Source organism: Scyliorhinus canicula, chromosome 21 (genome assembly GCF_902713615.1).
Source record: "Scyliorhinus canicula chromosome 21, sScyCan1.1, whole genome shotgun sequence".
NCBI lineage: Eukaryota > Metazoa > Chordata > Chondrichthyes > Carcharhiniformes > Scyliorhinidae > Scyliorhinus > Scyliorhinus canicula.
In genome coordinates, this window is record NC_052166.1 from 14,106,081 (window position 1) to 14,119,818 (window position 13,738).

The window sequence follows — 13,738 nt, forward strand, 5'->3', positions numbered from 1 at the left end:
CATCCTCTGATGTTAGTCTCCCTGCTGTTTGACCTTTCACATCTTCTGTCCTCTCTGGGGACTGCCATTAACACTCTTTCATCTTGGTATCTGTGGCCATTAGCACCCAGTTTCCCTGGGTTTCTGTGGCTATGACTCATCTTTCATTCTCACTCCACAGTACAAGTATTTCCCACTTTCTCTGTCTGTTAGCTTTGACAAAGTCATCGGACTCGAAAAGTTAGCTCTTTTCTCTCCCTACAGATGCTGCCAGCCTTGCTGAGATTTTCCAGCATTTTCCCTTTCGTTTCAGATTCCAGCATCTGCAGTAATTTTCTTTCATACAAATGTACAGCATGTGAAGAGTTAATGTTATGTTAAGCCTAGCCACTAGAAGGCCCTAAGGGACAGTACTATAAATTGCAATGGCTCTTAGGCTTCGGGGAAGAGGAGATTAGATTGAAGCTGAAGATGGGGCAGCACGGTAGCATTGTGGATAGCACAATTGCTTCACAGCTCCATGGTCCCAGGTTCGATTCCGGCTTGGGTCACTGTCTGTGCGGAGTCTGCACATCCTCCCCGTGTGTGCGTGGGTTTCCTCCGGGTGCTCCGGTTTCCTCCCACAGTCCAAAGATGTGCAGGTTAGGTGGATTGGCCATGATGAATTCCCCTTAGTGTCCAAAATTGCCCTTAGTGTTGGGTGGGGTTACTGGGTTATGGGGATAGGGTGGAGGTGTTAGCCTTGGGTAGGGTGCTCTTTCCAAGAGCCGGTGCAGACTTGATGGGCCGAATGGCCTCCTTCTGCACTGTAAATTCTATGACAAGATTGATAGTGTAGTGCAGGGCTAGTTAAGATATAATAGTTATAGTCAATAAATAGAGATAGTGATAGTGAGTGTAGTTTAATTCTTACCTGTAAGTTTACTATTTAGAATAAGTGTCAAACTCAAATTTAGTAGTGTTAATAAAATTAGTTTAGTTCTTCAAAAGTGCTTTGTGTATCTTTGTGATAATCACGCCTTCCATCCTGGAAACCCCTCACAAAGATCACCACATATAAGTCACACCTACCTACAGTTGGAGCTGGAGCCTACATCCTGGCTATATACATACAGTGCAGAAGGAGGCCATTCAGCCCATCGAGTCTGCACCGACCCACTTAAGCCCTCACTTCCACCCTATTTCCATAACCCAATAACCCCTCCTAGTCTTTTTTGGTCACTAAGGACAATTTATCATGGCCAATCCTCCTAACCTGCATGTCTTTGGACTATGGGAGGAAACCGGAGCACCCGGAGGAAACCCACGCAGACACGGGGAGAACATGCAGACTCCGCACAGACAGTGACCCAGCGGAGAATCGAACCTGGGACCCTGGCGCTGTGAAGCCACAGTGCTATCCACTGTTGGTGACATCACACCTGGAATCTTGTGTACTCCTAATTTTGGGCTGATAATTTGAGAAAAGATATAATTGTGTTAGAAGCAGTTCAGAGAATGCACGCTTGATTTAATCCTGGGATGAAAGGATTACCTGATCAAAAAGGGCTGAATAGGTTGGGCCTAAACAGATTGGAGTTTAAAAGAATGAGAGGAATAAAAATTTGGGATCCTGAGGGAACCAGAAAAGGTGGAGACCGACTGGGAGAACGGGATAGGGTGGAGGCTGACTGGGAGAACGGGATAGGGTGGAGGCTGACTGGGAGAACGGGATAGGGTGGATACTGACTGGGAGAACGGGATAGGGTGGATACTGACTGGGAGAACGGGATAGGGTGGATACTGACTGGGAGAACGGGATAGGGTGGATACTGACTGGGAGAACTGGATAGGGTGGATACTGACTGGGAGAACGGGATAGGGTGGATACTGACTGGGTGAACCGGAGAGGGTGGATACTGACTGGGAGAACGGGATAGGGTGGAGGCTGACTGGGAGAACCGGATAGGGTGGATACTGACTGGGAGAACCGGATAGGGTGGAGACTGACTGGGAGAACCGGATAGGGTGGATACTGACTGGGAGAACGGGATAGGGTGGAGACTGACTGGGAGAACTGGAGAGGGTGGATACTGACTGGGAGAACGGGATAGGGTGGAGGCTGACTGGGAGAACCGGATAGGGTGGATACTGACTGGGAGAACCGGATAGGGTGGATACTGATACTGACTGGGAGAACGGGATAGGGTGGATACTGACTGGGAGAACCGGATAGGGTGGATACTGACTGGGAGAACCGGAGAGGGTGGATACTGACTGGGAGAACCGGAGAGGGTGGATACTGACTGGGAGAACGGGATAGGGTGGATACTGACTGGGAGAACCAGATAGGGTGGAGGCTGACTGGGAGAACCGGATAGGGTGGAGGCTGACTGGGAGAACGGGATAGGGTGGATACTGACTGGGAGAACCGGATAGGGTGGATACTGACTGGGAGAACGGGATAGGGTGAATACTGACTGGGAGAACCGGATAGGGTGGATACTGACTGGGAGAACCGGATAGGGTGGATACTGACTGGGAGAACCGGAGAGGGTGGATACTGACTGGGAGAACCGGATAGGGTGGATACTGACTGGGAGAACCGGATAGGGTGGATACTGACTGGGAGAACCGGATAGGGTGGAGACTGACTGGGAGAACGGGATAGGGTGGATACTGACTGGGAGAACCGGATAGGGTGGATACTGACTGGGAGAACCGGATAGGGTGGAGGCTGACTGGGAGAACCGGATAGGGTGGATACTGACTGGGAGAACGGGATAGGGTGGATACTGACTGGGAGAACCAGATTGGGTGGAGACTGACTGGGAGAACCGGATAGGGTGGAGGCTGACTGGGAGAACCGGATAGGGTGGATACTGACTGGGAGAACCGGATAGGGTGGAGGCTGACTGGGAGAACCGGAGAGGGTGGATACTGACTGGGAGAACCGGATAGGGTGGAGGCTGACTGGGAGAACCGGATAGGGTGGAGACTGACTGGGAGAACGGGATAGGGTGGAGGCTGACTGGGAGAACCGGATAGGGTGGATACTGACTGGGAGAACCGGATAGGGTGGAGACTGACTGGGAGAACCGGATAGGGTGGATACTGACTGGGAGAACGGGATAGGGTGGAGACTGACTGGGAGAACTGGAGAGGGTGGATACTGACTGGGAGAACGGGATAGGGTGGAGGCTGACTGGGAGAACCGGATAGGGTGGATACTGACTGGGAGAACCGGATAGGGTGGATACTGATACTGACTGGGAGAACGGGATAGGGTGGATACTGACTGGGAGAACCGGATAGGGTGGATACTGACTGGGAGAACCGGAGAGGGTGGAGGCTGACTGGGAGAACGGGATAGGGTGGAGACTGACTGGGAGAACTGGAGAGGGTGGATACTGACTGGGAGAACGGGATAGGGTGGAGGCTGACTGGGAGAACCGGATAGGGTGGATACTGACTGGGAGAACCGGATAGGGTGGATACTGATACTGACTGGGAGAACGGGATAGGGTGGATACTGACTGGGAGAACCGGATAGGGTGGATACTGACTGGGAGAACCGGAGAGGGTGGATACTGACTGGGAGAACCGGATAGGGTGGATACTGACTGGGAGAACGGGATAGGGTGGATACTGACTGGGAGAACCGGATAGAGTGGAGGCTGACTGGGAGAACCGGATAGGGTGGAGGCTGACTGGGAGAACGGGATAGGGTGGATACTGACTGGGAGAACCGGATAGGGTGGATACTGACTGGGAGAACGGGATAGGGTGGATACTGACTGGGAGAACCGGATAGGGTGGATACTGACTGGGAGAACCGGATAGGGTGGATACTGACTGGGAGAACCGGATAGGGTGGATACTGACTGGGAGAACCGGAGAGGGTGGATACTGACTGGGAGAACCGGATAGGGTGGATACTGACTGGGAGAACGGGATAGGGTGGATACTGACTGGGAGAACCGGATAGGGTGGAGACTGACTGGGAGAACGGGATAGGGTGGATACTGACTGGGAGAACCCGATAGGGTGGATACTGACTGGGAGAACCGGATAGGGTGGAGGCTGACTGGGAGAACCGGATAGGGTGGATACTGACTGGGAGAACGGGATAGGGTGGATACTGACTGGGAGAACCAGATTGGGTGGAGACTGACTGGGAGAACCGGATAGGGTGGATACTGACTGGGAGAACCGGATAGGGTGGAGGCTGACTGGGAGAACCGGAGAGGGTGGATACTGACTGGGAGAACGGGATAGGGTGGATACTGACTGGGAGAACCAGATTGGGTGGAGACTGACTGGGAGAACCGGATAGGGTGGAGGCTGACTGGGAGAACCGGATAGGGTGGATACTGACTGGGAGAACCGGATAGGGTGGAGGCTGACTGGGAGAACCGGAGAGGGTGGATACTGACTGGGAGAACCGGATAGGGTGGAGGCTGACTGGGAGAACCGGATAGGGTGGAGACTGACTGGGAGAACGGGATAGGGTGGATACTGACTGGGAGAACCGGATAGGGTGGATACTGACTGGGAGAACCGGATAGGGTGGATACTGACTGGGAAACCGGATAGGCTCGATTGGTTAATTAATAGAAAGCAAAGAGTTGGGATAAATGGGTGTTTCTCTGGTTGGCAATCAGTAGCTAGTGGTGTCCCTCAGGGATCCGTGTTGGGCCCACAATTGTTCACAATTTACATTGATGATTTGGAGTTGGGGACCAAGGGCAATGTGTCCAAGTTTGCAGATGACACTAAGATGAGTGGTAAAGCGAAAAGTGCAGAGGATACTGGAAGTCTGCAGAGGGATTTGGATATGTTAAGTGAATGGGCTCGGGTCTGGCAGATGGAATACAATGTTGACAAATGTGAGGTTATCCATTTTGGTAGGAATAACAGCAAACGGGATTATTATTTAAACGATAAAATATTAAAGCATGCCGCTGTTCAGAGAGACTTGGGTGTGCTAGTGCATGAGTCACAGAAGGTTGGTTTACAAGTGCAACAGGTGATTAAGAAGGCAAATGGAATTTTGTCCTTCATTGCTAGAGGGATGGAGTTTAAGACTAGGGAGGTTATGTTGCAATTGTATAAGGTGTTAGTGCGGCCACACCTGGAGTATTGTGTTCAGTTTTGGTCTCCTTACTTGAGAAAGGACGTACTGGCGCTGGAGGGTGTGCAGAGGAGATTCACTAGGTTAATCCCAGAGCTGAAGGGGTTGGATTATGAGGAGAGGTTGAGTAGACTGGGACTGTACTCGTTGGAATTTAGAAGGATGAGTGGGGATCTTATAGAAACATTTAAAATTATGAAGGGAATAGATAGCATAGATGCGGGCAGGTTGTTTCCACTGGCGGATGAAAGCAGAACTAGGGGGCATAGCCTCAAAATAAGGGGAAGTAGATTTAGGACTGAGTATAGGAGGAACTTCTTCACCCAAAGGGTTGTGAATCTATGGAATTCCTTGCCCAGTGAAGCAGTTGAGGCTCCTTCATTACATGTTTTTAAGGTAAAGATAGATAGTTTTTTGAAGAATAAAGGGATTAAGGGTTATGGTGTTCGGGCCGGAAAGTGGAGCTGAGTCCACAAAAGATCAGCCATGATCTAATTGAATGGCGGAGCAGGCTCGAGGGGCCAGATGGCCTACTCCTGCTCCTAGTTCTTATGTTCTTATGTTCTTATGATACTGACTGGGAGGCTGTTTCCTCTTGTGGGAGGTTGTCGGAGAGATGGTGAGGTGGAATTTTCCTATAAGCTGGCGGCGTGTCAGGTTCTGACTGAAAACCGGTGTGTTCATCCCCTCTGACACAGCCTAGTTTTTACTCCAGATCTTCTGTCACTTTGTCAAAAAAAGCACGGAGGCATGTTTTTGCACCGTCATTCTGGTTGGGCGGGGCCTGATAGAACCAGAAACCCCAGCTCTGCAGAAATCAGAGCGCCATTTTAAAGAACGCCTCAATCTCAAAGTGGAAGTGAAGCCCCCTGCCCACTCCACAACCACCGACATCGAGGCAGTGCCCCTCCCCCAAACATCACTCATTGCTTGGCACTGCCTCGTGCTGGGCAGTGACAGGGTACTGTCCAGTCATGTCCCTTACCAGCTATACTCATCTATATATGTACTCATCCCTCGGCGTGGTCATCACGACTGACCTCCGTTTTTGGAAACCAGTAGTGATTCTCACTATGATGACTCCACCCCATTGTCGGGAACATCTGACGTCCTCGGATCGTAGAATCATAGAATTCCTACGCTGCAGAATTAAGGCATTCAGCCCATCAAGTCTGTACCAGCCCTCTGAAAGAGCACTCTGCCTAGGCCCACTCCCCTGCCTTATCCCCATGATCCAAGCTAACCTGCACCACTTTGGACTGTGGGAGGAAACCGGAGCACCCGGAGCAAGTAACATCGTTAACAGTAGAAGCATATTTAAATCCATTCAAATTTATGGTAATCAGGTTCATGTCCAGAAAGGTTCACGTCACTGGTGGGAGGCGAGGAATATCTCAAATTACGGGGTGGCGGTGTCATATTTCACTGGACTAGTAAACCAGAGACCCAGAGTAAAGCTCTGGGGATCCAGGTTCAAACCTCGTCACTGCAGATGGTGAAATTTGAATTCAATAAGAATCTGGCATTAAAACTGCAATGATGACCCTGAAACCATTGCCGATTGTTGTGAAACCCATCTGGTTCACTAATGTTCTTCAGGGAAGATAATCGGTCGTTCTTACTTGGTCTGGCCCACATGTGACTCCAGACCCACAGCAATGTGGCTGACTCTTAACTGCCCCATCAAGGGCAATTAGAGATGGGCAATGGATGGTGGCACAGCCTGCAATGCCCATATCCCATGAATGAATAAAATAAGAGGATTTGTGGCCCTGGCGAAGAGGTTCAGAAAATCGCGGCCATGGTATTTACGTTTTTGTACACACTCTCTGGGCATACAGTGTGCCTAATAATTGTGGGGTGCCTTCTTTAACCTCTTGGTTGTGGGTGCATTTTTTATGTTGATTCATACAATCTGTTTACTTCAAAGGTCTTTGTGTCATTAACTAGACTTAGAAAAACAAACAGTTGCAATGACTAAGGTTGCAGAATTGCAGTCATTGACTTCAATTTTCTGTTTTCGTTGGTTAATGATTCATTCAGAAAAAGATTCGCAGGAAACATTTCAACTTAATTCGAAAAGCAAAGCATCGAACCTCTGATCTGGTGTCGGGAGCAAAAACTCCCACTTTCCTGCTCATCATCTACTAGCTCGGCATGTATTTAAATTGTTTGCCACCCCATCCCTTTCCCCCTCTCTGCTGTGTTCCCTGATATGAGCCGGGCCAGTCATTGGGACCCAACAATTGGCCTCGATGGCCCTAGATTAGGGAGAGGAAATAAACGAGCCATGATAGCTACTGCTGACTAATGACCACTGACTCCAGATGGAAAGCTCTTGTGCAGACACGCGGTGAATATTGTTTCAGGCCCAGCTCTGAAACTACCTTTCCACACTCACTGGCCACGCTCAGCTAACGCAAATGGTCACTGGATGAGGCAATGAAAATAAACTTGACAAATCAATCTCATCTCATGTAATCAACCTTGGTTGAGGTGCATGTGAGATCTGGTGAACTGTAACCCAACAGACGGAGAAAGTCCAGGGCAGAGCAGAAGTCTTCTTTCCTCTGGTCTGACTCTCCCACTGAAACCCCTTTGAGGGTAAACACTGACATAGAAAATAGGAGCAGGAGGAGGCCATTCGGCCCTTCGAGACTGTTCCGCCATTCATTATGCTCATGACTGATCCTCCAACTCAATAGCCTGACCACACCTTCCCCCTCACTATCCTTTGATCACCTTCACCCCAAATGGTGCCTCTAAATGGTGACACGGTGGCACAGTTCTTTGGACTGTTGCCTCACAGCGTCAGGGACCTGGGTTCGATCCCGACCTTGGGTCACTATCTGTGTGGAGTTTACACTGTCTCCCAGTGTCTGCATGGGTTTCCTCCGGGTGCTCCGGTTTTCTCCCACACTCCAAACATGCGCAGGTCAGGTGGGGTTACAGGAATAGGGTGGGCATGTGGGCCTAGATAAGGTGCTCTTTCAAAGGGTTCTCTTTCAAAGGGTGTCCAGACTCAATGGGCCAAATGGCATCCTTGTGCACTGCAGGAATTCTATGTTTCTATGTAATTCCTTCTTGAAATCATGTGTTTTGGCCTCAACTACGTCTTGTGGTAGCGAATTCCACAGGCCGACCACTCTCCGGGTGAAGAAATTTCTCATCTCTGTTCTAAATTGTCTACCCATACTTCAGGCTGTGACCCTTGGTTCTGGACACATCCACCATCGGGAACATCCTATTGATGATTTCCAAAATGGCTTGTTTTCTGTGTCAGGAAAGGGATGGGATTAATCTGCCCTTCAACCGGGTTAGGTGGATTGGCCATGCTAAATTGCCCGTAGTGTCCTAAAAAAAAAGTAAGGTTAAGGGGGGGTTGTTGGGTTTCGGGTATAGGGTGGATACGTGGGTTTGAGTAGGGTGATCATTGTTCTGCACAACATCGAGGGCCGAAGGGCCTGTTCTGTGCTGTACTGTTCTATGTTCTATGTTCTAACCAGTTAATCAGATCTTGATTGATCAAGAGTTTAATTATATCTACCTCCCTCATTTCGGTAACACTTAATACCCTTCCATAACAAAAATCTATCAACCTCCCTCTGCAAATTTTCAACTGACCTCTCGGCCTCACCGGCTTTATGACAGTGGGGGAGCGTTTCAGATTTCCACTCTCCTGTGTGAAGAGGAGCTTCCCAGCCACCCACCCCACGTTCTCATTTTACGGCATGTTCCCTATTTTCTGGATTATCCTACCCAAATAATCTGTGCTGTATCAAACCTTAAGCCAACTTCATCACCTTAATTTGATCGTGTCTTAATGTTCTAAATGCAAGGTTAGTCTAATTTAGCCCAGGTGGCTGTGTGGTCAGTCAACACCGTACCTTGGCCAAGGTGCTAGACTCAGGATTGAACACACTAACTGCAGCTTGGGTTTCCATAGAAACCCTACAATGCAGACAGTGGTCATTCGGCCCGCAAGTCTGCACTGGTCCTCTGAAGGAACACACCATCCTCGCCCACTCCCACTCCTTCCCTATCCCGTACCCCACCTAACCTGCACATCTTTGGACACTAGGGGGCAATTTTTTGGCCTGGTCAATTCACCTAACTTGCACACCTTTGGATTGTGGGAAGAAACCGGAACACCTGGAGGAAACCCATGCAGCCACAGGAGAAAGTGCAAACTCCACATAGACAGTCACCGAAGGCTGGAATTGAACACTGGCGCTGTGAGGCAGCAGTGCTAACGACTGAGCCACCGTGCAGTCCTTTTTAAACCAGAGGTTTAAAACAGAGCTCTATACAACTGGGACATAACTTCCACCCTGTGTACCGCAGCTCTATTGAGATGGAAACTAACACTCCCTTAGCTTCTCCAATTATTAATTTTGTACCGGCTCAATTGCTTTTGTGATTTCTTTCCTTGAGCCTGTAAATCACTGCTCATCCACAGTCCCAGCTTCTCCCCGTTCAGAATAATTCCCCACTCCATCTCTCTTTGTCCAATATGGATGAGCTCACACTTTGACACAATAAACTCCGGCTCCCACAGTTAGACCCAGTCCCTTTGTAACCTGCTGTTCTCGTCCACACTAATTACTGACTCCTAACTTAGTGCTGTCAACAAACTTCAATTTACAACTCTGTGTATTGACATACAACTCTCTATATCGACAGACAACTCCCTGTATCGACAGACGACTCTCTATATCGATATACAACTCTCTATATCGACAGACAACTCTCTGTATCGACATACAACTCTCTATATCGATATACAACTCTCTATATCGACATACAACTCTCTATATCGATATACAACTCTCTATATCGACATACAACTCTCTATATCGACAGACTGCTCTCTATATCGATATACAACTCTCTATATCGATATACAACTCTCTATATCGACAGACAACTCTCTATATCGACAGACAACTCTCTACATCGATATACAACTCTCTATATCGATATACAACTCTCTATATCGATATACAACTCTCTATATCGATACACAACTCTCTATATCGATATACAACTCTCTATATCGATGAAGGGAAAATCATGCTTGACAAATCTGTTGGAATTCTTTGAAGAGGTAACCAGTACAGTCAACGAGGGGGAGCCAGTCGATGTGGTATATTTGGACTTTCAGAAGGCGTTTGTCAAAGTCCCGCATAAGAGATTATTGTGCAAAATTAAAGCGCATGGGATTGGGGGAAATGTATTGAGGTGGATAGAAAACTGGTCGGCAGAGAGGAAACAAAGAGTAGGGTTTAATGGCTCCTTTTCAAATTGGCAGGCAGTAACTAGTGGGGTACCACAGGGATCGGTGCTGGGACCCCAGCTATTCACAATATATATTAATGATTTGGATGAGGGAACAAAATGTAACATCTCAAAGTTTGCAGATGATAACAAATTAGGTGCGAGGGTGAATTGTAACGAGGATGCAGGGATTTTATAGCAAGATCTGGACAGGTTTGGCAAGTGGGCAAACAAATGTGATTTCTTTACTTGAGCCTTTTTCCTCGGATGGTGATGTCCAGCACGAGGGGGCATAGCTTTAAATTGAGGGGAGATAGATACAGGACAGATGTCAGAGGTATGTTCTTTACTCAGAGAGTAGTAAGGGCGTGGAATGTCCTGCCTGCAACAGTAGTGGACTCGCCAACACTAAACGCATTCAAATGGTCATTGGATAGGCATATGGACGATAAGGGAATAGTGTAGAGGGACTTTAGAGGGGTTTCACAGGATTGTGCAACATCGCGGGCCGAAGGGCCTGTACTGCGTTGTAATGCAGTATAATTTGGATAAGTGTGAGGTTATTCATTTTGGAAGCAAAAACAGGAAGGCAGATTACTACCTGGATGGTTGTAAATTGCGAGAGGGGAATGTGCAGCGGGACTTGGGTGTCCTTGTGCACCATTCGCTGAAGGTAAGCATGCAGATGCAGCAGGCGGTAAAGAAGGCTAATGGTATGTTGGCCTTCATTGCAAGAGGCTTTGAGTATAGAAGCAGGGATGTGTTGCTGCAATTGCACAGGGCCTTGGTGAGGCCACACTTGGAGTATTGTGTGCAGTTTTGGTCTCCTTCTCTGAGGAAGGATGTTCTTGCTCTCAAGGGAGTGCAGCAAAGGTTTACCAGACTGATTCCAGGGATGGCGGGACTGTCATATGAGGAGAGATTGATTAGGTTGGGATTGTTCTCGCTGGAGTTCAGAAGAATGAGGGGGGATCTCATAGAGACTTATAAAATTCTAACAGGACTAGACAGGGTAGATGCAGGGAAGATGTTCCCAATAATGGGTGTGTCCAGAACCAGGGGTCACAGTCTGAGGATTCAGGGTAAACCATTTCAGACAGAGATAAGGAGACATTTCTTCACACATAGAGTGGTGAGCCTGTGGAATTCATTACCACAGGAAATAGTTGAGAGAGAGAGAGAAATACAGCACAGAACAGGCCCTTCGGCCCACGATGTTGTGCCAAACTTTTATCCTAGGTTAATCATAGAATTTTGGACACTAAGGGCAATTTATCATGGCCAATCCACCTAACCTGCACATCTTTGGACTGTGGGAGGAAACCGGAGCACCCGGAGGAAACCCACGCACACACGGGGAGGATGTGCAGACTCCACACAGGCAGTGACCCAAGTCGAAATCGAACCTGGAGCTGTGAAGCAATTGTGCTATCCACAATGCTACCATGCTGCCCTTAAGAAGAAATTAATCTACACTCCATTATTCTACCCTAATCTATGTACCTATCCAATAGCCGCTTGAAGGTCCCTAACGTTTCTGACTCAACTACTTCCACAAGTTGTCCATTTTGGAAGGACAAATATGAATGCGGAATATAGGGTTAAGGGTAGGGTTCTTGGCAATGTGGAGGAGCAGAGAGATCTTGGGGTCTATGTTCATAGATCTTTGAAAGTTGCCACTCAAGTGGATAGAGCTGTGAAGAAGGCCTATGGTGTGCTAGCGTTCATTAGCAGAGGGATTGAATTTAAGAGTTGTGAGGTGATGATGCAGCTGTACAAAACCTTGGTAAGGCCACATTTGGAGTACTGTGTGCAGTGCTGGTCACCTCATTTTAGGATGGATGTGGAAGCTTTGGAAAGGAGATTTACCAGGATGTTGCCTGGAATGGAGAGTAGGTCCGACTCAACTACTTCCACAGGCAGTGCATTCCATGCCCCCACTACTCTCTGGGTAAAGAACCTACCTCTGACATCCCCCCTATATCTTCCACCATTTATCTTAAATTTATGTCCCCTTGTAATGGTGTGTTCCACCCGGGGAAAAAGTCTGACTATCTACTCTATCTATTCCCCTGATCATCTTATAAACCTCTATCAAGTCGCCCCTCATCCTTCTCCGTTCTAATGAGAAAAGGCCTAGCACCCTCAACCTTTCCTCGTAAGACCTACTCTCCATTCCAGCACACCATAGGCCTTTTCACAGCTCTTGAGTGGCAACTTTCAAAGATCTGTGAACATAGACCCCAAGATCTCTCTGCTCCTCTACATTGCCAAGAATGCTACCGTTAACCCTGTATTCCGCATTCATATTTGTCCTTCCAAAATGGACAACCTCACACTTGTCAGGGTTAAACTCCATCTGCCACTTCTCAGCCCAGCTCTGCATCCTATCTGTCTCTTTGAAGCCGACAACAGCCCTCCTCACTATCCACAACTCCACCAAACTTCGTATCATCTGCAAATTTACTGACCCACCCTTCAACTCCCTCATCCAAGTCATTACTGAAAATCACAAACAGCAGAGGACCCAGAACTGATCCCTGTGGTATGCCACTGGTAACTGGGCTCCAGGTTGAATGTTTGCCATCCACCACCACTCTCTGTCTTCTATCGGTTAGCCAGTTCGTTATCCAACTGGCCAAATCTCCCACTATCCCATGCCTCCTTACTTTCTGCATAAGCCTACCATGGGGAACCTTATCAAATGCCTTACTACAATCCATGTACACCACATCCACTGCTTTACCTTCATCCACATGCTTGGTCACCTCCTCAAAGAAGTCAATAAGACTTGTAAGGCAAGATCTACCCCTCACAAATCTGTGCTGACTATCCCTAATCAAGCAGTGTCTTTCCAGATGCTCAGAAATACTATCCCTCAGTATCCTTTCCATTACTTTGCCTACCACCGAAGTAAGACTAACTGGCCTGAACAGGGGCACGACATTCGCCACTCTCCAATCCTCTGGTACCACTCCTGTTGACAGCGAGGATGAAAAGATCATTGCCAACGGCTCTGCAATTTCATTTCTTGCCTCCCATAGAATCCTTGGATATATCCCGTCAGGCCCGGGGGACTTGTCTATCCTCAAGTTTTTCAAAATGCCCAACACATCTTCCTTCCTAACAAGTATCTCCTCGAGCTTACCAGTCTGTTTCACACTGTCCTCTCCAACAATATGGCCCCTCTCGTTTGTAAATACTGAAGAAAAATACTTGTTCAAGACCTCGCCTATCTCTTCAGACTCAATATACAACCTCCCGCTACTGTCCTTGATCCTTGATGCTAAAACGTTGAATGTATTCAAGAGGCGGCTGGATATAGCACTTGGGGAGAATGGGATCAATGGCTATGGGCAGAAAGCAGGA